Source organism: Anarhichas minor, unplaced genomic scaffold (genome assembly GCF_050575085.1).
Source record: "Anarhichas minor isolate MPS153535 unplaced genomic scaffold, ASM5057508v1 ptg000040l, whole genome shotgun sequence".
NCBI classification, from domain to species: Eukaryota; Metazoa; Chordata; class Actinopteri; order Perciformes; family Anarhichadidae; genus Anarhichas; species Anarhichas minor.
The window spans coordinates 5,189,921-5,197,146 of record NW_027466486.1 but is presented as its reverse complement, the minus strand read 5'-3'; positions in this window follow the sequence as shown (position 1 = coordinate 5,197,146).

Here is a 7,226-nt window from a genome sequence, read left to right as displayed (position 1 = left end):
AGTTCAGTGTGAGGCAGCTGAAAAAATACCGTGGACAAACCCAATGATAGCTGGTGAGAAATGCAATATTTGTGTATGTGCCATCAATAATTCTCTTTATGAATTTTCAGTCTACCTTTAGAGTGGCTAGATGTATTGCTTTACTTAACTTTTTTTTTTTTTTGTTCTTTTTTTAAATTTCTCAGTCTCTCAGGCTTCTTTTTATCTGCTGTTTTATCTCGGCCTCTCTGTAGTGGTGCACCCATGCTGAGACAAGAGCAACGTGTTTCTCTTCTCCACATCTTTGAGGATCTGTTGGCCGGGCACAGACAACCCAGCCGAGTCCAATCCAGATTCTGAAAGCATGGGGGGGGTTAGGGTTAGGGCTCTTCTAGACTTTACACAGGCCTGGATGACAGGCCATCCTCCCTTTTGTCTGATCTGGGAGTAAGACGGTCACTGTTGTTTCAGCTGCATTGCAGTCATATATTTCACTGGGGGAAAGACGACAGATCGAAGAAGAAAAGGCAGCTGAGGACAGCGCCGGTGGAGAGGAAAACTAAGAGATAGACAAGCAAGTACTGTAGAGAGACAGCAAAAAGTAACAAGAAAGAGAAAAACTCAGTCGAAGGGTTTTTAACATGCCTCATCCATCCCTGAGTCATTAGCAGGCCATGATTTGTCTGAACTGCCATTAGACACAGAAGGCCACATCAGCACGCTCATCTTCAGCCCTCACAAATTAAACAATTCATATAGCTACAAGTTTATCTACTTATTCTCACACCTAATCATTAGATACCTCCCTCGTGTGATTCATGGCGTTCCGATGGCGCACTGCAGTGCATCAGTTGAGCAGACAGCAGGCAGTAACTTACTGTATTTCTGAGAAACTGAGCAGCGGGTAACTCATTTTCCTGACACCCATTGGGAGGGAATTAAATAGGATGGACCTGAAATCGTCAGACAGTTGACCTATAAATCCACAAGTGGGCCATGGGTGGCGAGGGGAAAGGACAGGGAGAAACAGCTTAAGGAAGAGGAAGATGAGAGGGTAGGGTCAAAAGATAAGTCCAAAGAGAGGGAGGAAGAAATTGAGAGTGACAGAAGAGAGAGAAAAAAGGACAAACAGATGTCAGAATAGTATGTGCTTTTTTCCCCCCTTCAGCTTTCAGGCAGGACAAACACACCGGTGAGATATGACACAGGGGTGTGTCCCATTCGGCCCACTTTCCCCCAGCAGCTCCTGTGAATGTCTGGTTGGCCTGGCCCTAATCCTCTCTACGAGAATGAAACCATTCCTGCCCCTCCCTGCGCAAACTGGATTTTATTTCCGTCTCCTTTGTACTTTTTACATGATAACAGGTTAAAGGAGGCCGTGTAATAGATGATATTTTATGTAGATAAAATGCTTTCCTTCTTTTGACGATCACTGCAGAGCTCTGCCGCAGCGAGGAGCCACAGACAGACTCGGGGAAAGTGAGCGAAAGAGGCTTACGATGTATAGAGTGGCAGCAGAAGAGCATGCTGAAACAAGCGCCGTATAGTGATGCTGTGAGCCAGTGTTAAATAACACTGAGCTTATCTGTGGATGTGATTAAAAAGCGATTGTTGGGACACAAAATGTTTAACCTACATACCCCATCTCTAGCGATTTCCGACCGAGAAAGTCCCTCTTATCTGCTAATAGACTTTGGTAATCCCTCAAACACACATGCACTGCACACTGGCATCTTCTAATGAATACTGATGAGAGACAAGTCTGCTAGGAACCAACAGATAGTTCAGATAGTTCACTGGGAGGCATATATAGGCTAATATTCAAGGTGCAATTTAACTTAAATTACATTTCCCCTTCAAAATGAGCCACTGGTATTTGTTATATTATACTTTGTACACTCACCAGATCAAATTAGTGTCAATCAGTTAAATTATTTATTAGTAGTGTGGAGGAGAAGCGGTAAAGTGCAGGCTCTGGGGGATTTGGCCAGAAAATGAGAGTGTGAAGAGAGAGATTGTAAAGGGCCAGATCAGCAGTGTGACCATATCCAGAAAATTAGATTAACTGAATTAGAGGGATTAGATTGACTACAGCCGGATTGGACCTGCTTTCTCGAAGAAAAGAGAGAGACCAAGCAAGCGGGGGATCGCAGAGCACACGAGATGAGGAAAGGAGGATAGCCAGAAGAGGGAGATGTAAAGAAGTTTCTTCGGGAGTTGGGTGGAAAAGTCGTATTGCGGTAGAGAGAGGAGCGGAAGGAGGAGACAGCTCAGCAGATTTAGGTATCCTGGGTAACTTTTAAGGGCTGGCACTGAAGTGAGCAGCTGAGCCGGTCCTCGCTCCAAGAGCAGCTGGGTTCCGCTGCTCCACAGGACTAAGCTTAAGCTGCAGTGCCCCTCAGTGGTTAAATATGGGCATATATGCTGATCCTCTCAACATGATATAGGCAGAAGAAGAGACCTGAGGCCGAGCAAAGGACAAAAATAAATAAATAACATGACTGATATCCACTTAAAACTTAAAAGCCATGATGTGATTACTCCTCTCTGAATAGATAAAGCGTATTACTTCACATGTGCAAGTTTAAATTATGATCATTTGTATGTTTTGGTAGTTAGGTGCTTTTTCTTTCCCTATGTTATTTAGCCTATTTTGACCTCCTCCAGTGTAACAATGCTTGGGGACATGTAATAAGACGCCATTATCATTATCCTGGAAAGAGCCTGTGAAATGTATGAATACCAGGAAAGGTGTGTGTGTGTGTGTGTGTGTGTGTGTGTGTGTGTGTGTGTGTGTGTGTGTGTGTGTGTGTGAGTGTGTGAGCGTCTCATTGTGCGAGAATGTGCAGCAGAGAAAGACAGAGCTCTTACAAGAGGAGATGAAGCCTAAATCAATGTTATCAATTCATGTTAATTGCTGCCCCCTGGTGTCAGTGCCGCAGTTGTTGTTACTTTGCTGATACACACGCTTTTGCCGCCTCTTTGCCCAGAAGATAAATCTCCCACGTCGATAGAGAGACAGATACAAACTCCTGCTGCTTCACAGCTTCACACTGCGGTTACCTCCGGCCCAGACGCAGCAACAACAAAATAACTAGTCTTACAACAACTGGCCTTGCTAACCCCCCCCCCCCCCCAGTCTTCTGCTGGAATTTGGAGAATATTAACAAGGCTGTGGTGATGTATCATAGACAAACAGGAAGTGACAGATTTAGTTATGAATTGTCCCTCCTGCATATTCCACCATGATTTAGAGGCTTCATGCAGCCTGCACTGCACAACTGGAGGGCTTTGTCTGCATACTGATGTCCTGCTCACTCTGAGGAAGAGAGGCCTCCATTCTAACAGGACTATCTGTCACACGGCAAACAGAGATGTTGTGGGAAAACATTTTGACCATGTTTTAGCTGATTCTGCCCCTTTCTTTTAAAACACAAACCCCATGCGGGTCAGAATTTGAAAATACGTGCTCTGGTCACAGACCAATGGAAGCCGAGACTAACTGGATCTGATGATGTAAAGATGATTAATGGCCTGCAATCAGTCAAACCCAATGACATTGCTCAACCACATCCAGGTATTCAGGTTAGCTTAGAAACGCACAGTTTGTTTCAACAAAACCTTCCAAAAAACCTCAAAACCAAAAGCTTCATTCATTCTGTGTTTTGGGATTAAACAATACATATGATCTTACAATCATTTTATATGTGATCCATAAAAAATAGCACACAAAAGATTAAAAAAAACACACAACCAAGTTACAATCTAGGTAGAATACAGGCTTGGCAAAAATCACAGTGTGTCAGCGTTTTCCATTTAAAACACAAATTAAACTGATGATGTAGGTCAGTTGTTCACAAATAGAGGCAACTCAAATTCGATGAAATTCAGTTGTTTCGTTGGAGATTTGCGTTCGTTTGGAAAGGCTTCAGAAAAACAACTTGAAGGGTTTCTGCCTCATTTATAAATTAACTGGAATTTTGATTACAATCATTTTGTTTACAAGGTCCCGGGTCATTTTTTCATTCTGAGCTACAATAAAGATGTCCGCCTGAATCTCCTCCTAAAGCTTCCAGACCGAAAGCACGAAAAGAAACTGCACCTTTGGGTGTAAAACAGCTGTATGTATCTGCGCTGAACACCCTGTTTGATACATGTCTTCAAAAGGGGCAGGTTGTCACATGATCACCTCATCCATGTGATGGTGCGAGAGCCTTAAGTGGTCCCAGAAGAGGGAAAGATTGCATGTCACTGCTTGTTTGAAGCCAATCTGTTTCTTCAGTCAAGTCAATACTGTAACAGCTGGATACACTGGAGGAGTGGGCTGCTGGATCAATAATGATGCCACTTCATACCGGGAGACTCATGCAGGTTTGGTACACACAAGCACACAAGCAACTGCATACAAACATATACTGTGTGTTCTCAAGGCTTAAAGGCGGTACAGACATCAAGAGAGACCACGTTCTTGTGATCACACACTAGCATTGCAGTTGCAGTCCCATTCAATTTCACAGAAACAGTAAGCATCCCTGATGTTTTGTACCCTGAATAACAACAATAATCTTGTGTATACTGTATTGTGAACATAAATGGTGTAAAAGGTCCACAAGGAAGTGGGTCACTGCAGATATTTTTCCTCGTTTGTCTTCTGAAATTATGTCTCATTTCCAGCAGGAGCTTAAGGTGGTATTTATACCCTGTAAGCAGAGTAGATGCCTCTCTGTGCTTTTCCCTTCAGTTCAAAAATATCCCTTTAGGTTTATTAATAAACACAACAAACGATTTTAGCTGTTTTTTCCAAACCCAACGCAGAATTGCAAAAAGCCAAGCAGAAAAAAACGAAAACTCTGTGGAACAAAGAGGGTAAAGTTAGTACATTTTTCACCTACTTCCACAAAAAGAGGACAGACACTAAAAAGGATAAAGTCAGAGAGAGAAGTGTGCAAGGTGGAAACATATCAGGATAATGAATGATGATGATTTCTGAACGGCTGACATTGCACTCCACAGGAACTCAAAGGCAGAGGAGAAAACGGGAGGCCTGATTTAGAGCAAGCAGCTGTTGTGCACTTCGCTTCGCTACACATCTGCCAAGTCACTGTCGGCAGAGCGCTGAGGTGACTTGCTTAGCTTTACCAGTCGGTCTCTGCCTCTTACTTACATACAATTGAAATGCTCTCCCATAATATGCTGACGTGACAAACACACACTGGACATATGTGGGAGAACTTTTGACTAACAGGCCTAAACTGCAGAACTGAAAAGGTACGGACACCACCCTCCTCCTTCGGTTATCAGGAAGCTGCATCATATGTGCTGCTGACTCTGCGCCTGTCTGTGAGATGTAGCTCCTGCTTGTTAGTGCCATGTGACTACACTCAGTGCAGCCAAGGTAAACAGAGTGTCGTTACTCTGCCCTGGTAAATGCTACATTGCATAAGGTGAGGCGGTAGTTTTCGCCATGCTGCTGGTTAAGCTAATGTCTGTCTTTAAGTGATACTTTGCTTCTGTTTTTATATTCTAGTGTTTACAATTCACCCACTATGTTGCAACAACTGGTACTGCCATCGTCAACCTGTGACCATTGGAGCTGCAACTAACATTTATTTTAATTGTTTCGTCGATAAGTTGTCAGGAAATTATAAAAAAAAATGCTTATTTTAGTTTTTTAACCAAAAGTAATCAATTTACATATCAATAAATCATAGAAACGTTTCAAATCTTCATATTTGAGAAACTGAAAGCAGAATATTTGGGGGTTTTACCTGATAGATGACCATTGATTATCAAAATGATCGATTAATCAACAAAAGTAGAAACACTGTAGAGAGGTAATAAGAAGCAGCAGCAGCATGAAGGCAGAAATTGCCACAAATCCAATCTGGGGCAACATGATCAGAGTGTTGCTTGTGAAACTTTACATGAGCAGCAGCTGCAAGTGTTTGAAGCAGTGTCATAGATGAGTTAGCAATTCAGCAGTGCAGCAGCACAGCTGAGCAAAAGAGTGAGCAGAAGTTCAACAGCTTTATGGAAAAAGCAGTGCAGTGGATATACAGTATATGTAACAGCTAGTACAGTATGTAATGTGAGAGTTTAGCAGGCACATGCACATGTTACTCCTATATATCCTGAGAATGATTGTCTGGTTGGCACCCGGTCTTACCATCACATCAAATATACAAGTATAAGGGGAAATATATCTATATATACGAGCGGGAGGGGAAATGCTCCAAGGTTTCACATTTTTATGCGGCTTCAGCCTTTAAATATAAAGTCTTATAAATAGTAATACAAATTCTAAGGCTACATGGACATAGAATGCATTTTATCCATAGAAGTAATGGATATGGAAGTTTCATCAATGAATCAGCTCAGAAATGTTCAGTCGGGTTTTTGGTTTTCTCTTTATTTCTAAAGACACTTATAAGATTTCTAAAGATATTTTTTTTGAATTCACAGATTGACTTGAAAGATTAATAGAGAACATGCTCATATTTTAACTAACGGTGATACATTTATCACGTATTCAGCACACACCACCTCATTGAGGTGGAGCTAACCATGGGGGAAAGTTTTGTAGCACTTTCTCTTATAGTTCATTGAATGAACAACAATTATTTCTCTGGATCCCAATTTCAAGAACACCTGAGGTACTCGGCCAATATCCCACTACAGTTATTAATCTTTGACTTTGGGGTAAAATCCAGTCACGACTAATAGGACTACTCAGGAATCATTGCATCGTGATAACGAGAAATAGAGGTGCAGTCCCAATTCATTCGGCCTTCTCACCTCTGGGTGTGACTTGTAATTACTCCTGTGGTGCTTTGCGGAGGTTGGCAGATTACAAAGGAGTTGCCCTGAGGCCAGTTGGGCAGCCACTTAGGTAGGGGGGGGCTTCAGCCACCGTGACACAGACTCCCTGGCTGACAGGAAGGGCAATGCACCTCTCAAGGTGACATCTGCCGGACACATTCTTCAGTTCTTTTTTCACTGAAGAGATAAATACCTTGAGTTCCCATAGTTCACTCTGCATGTAGATATGAAAGTGTTTAGATAAATCTTAATTGACATGTACTATGTAAAAGTTATACCATTTTTGATTATTCCACAGTCATTGGTCCCTTTACAGATTAAGACATTAAAAACAATGACGAATTTATAAAATATGATGAAGTGTTGCAGTATATAAAATAGCTTCACTTTGACCAGCTACAACATTACAAATAATGTTAATGTATTAG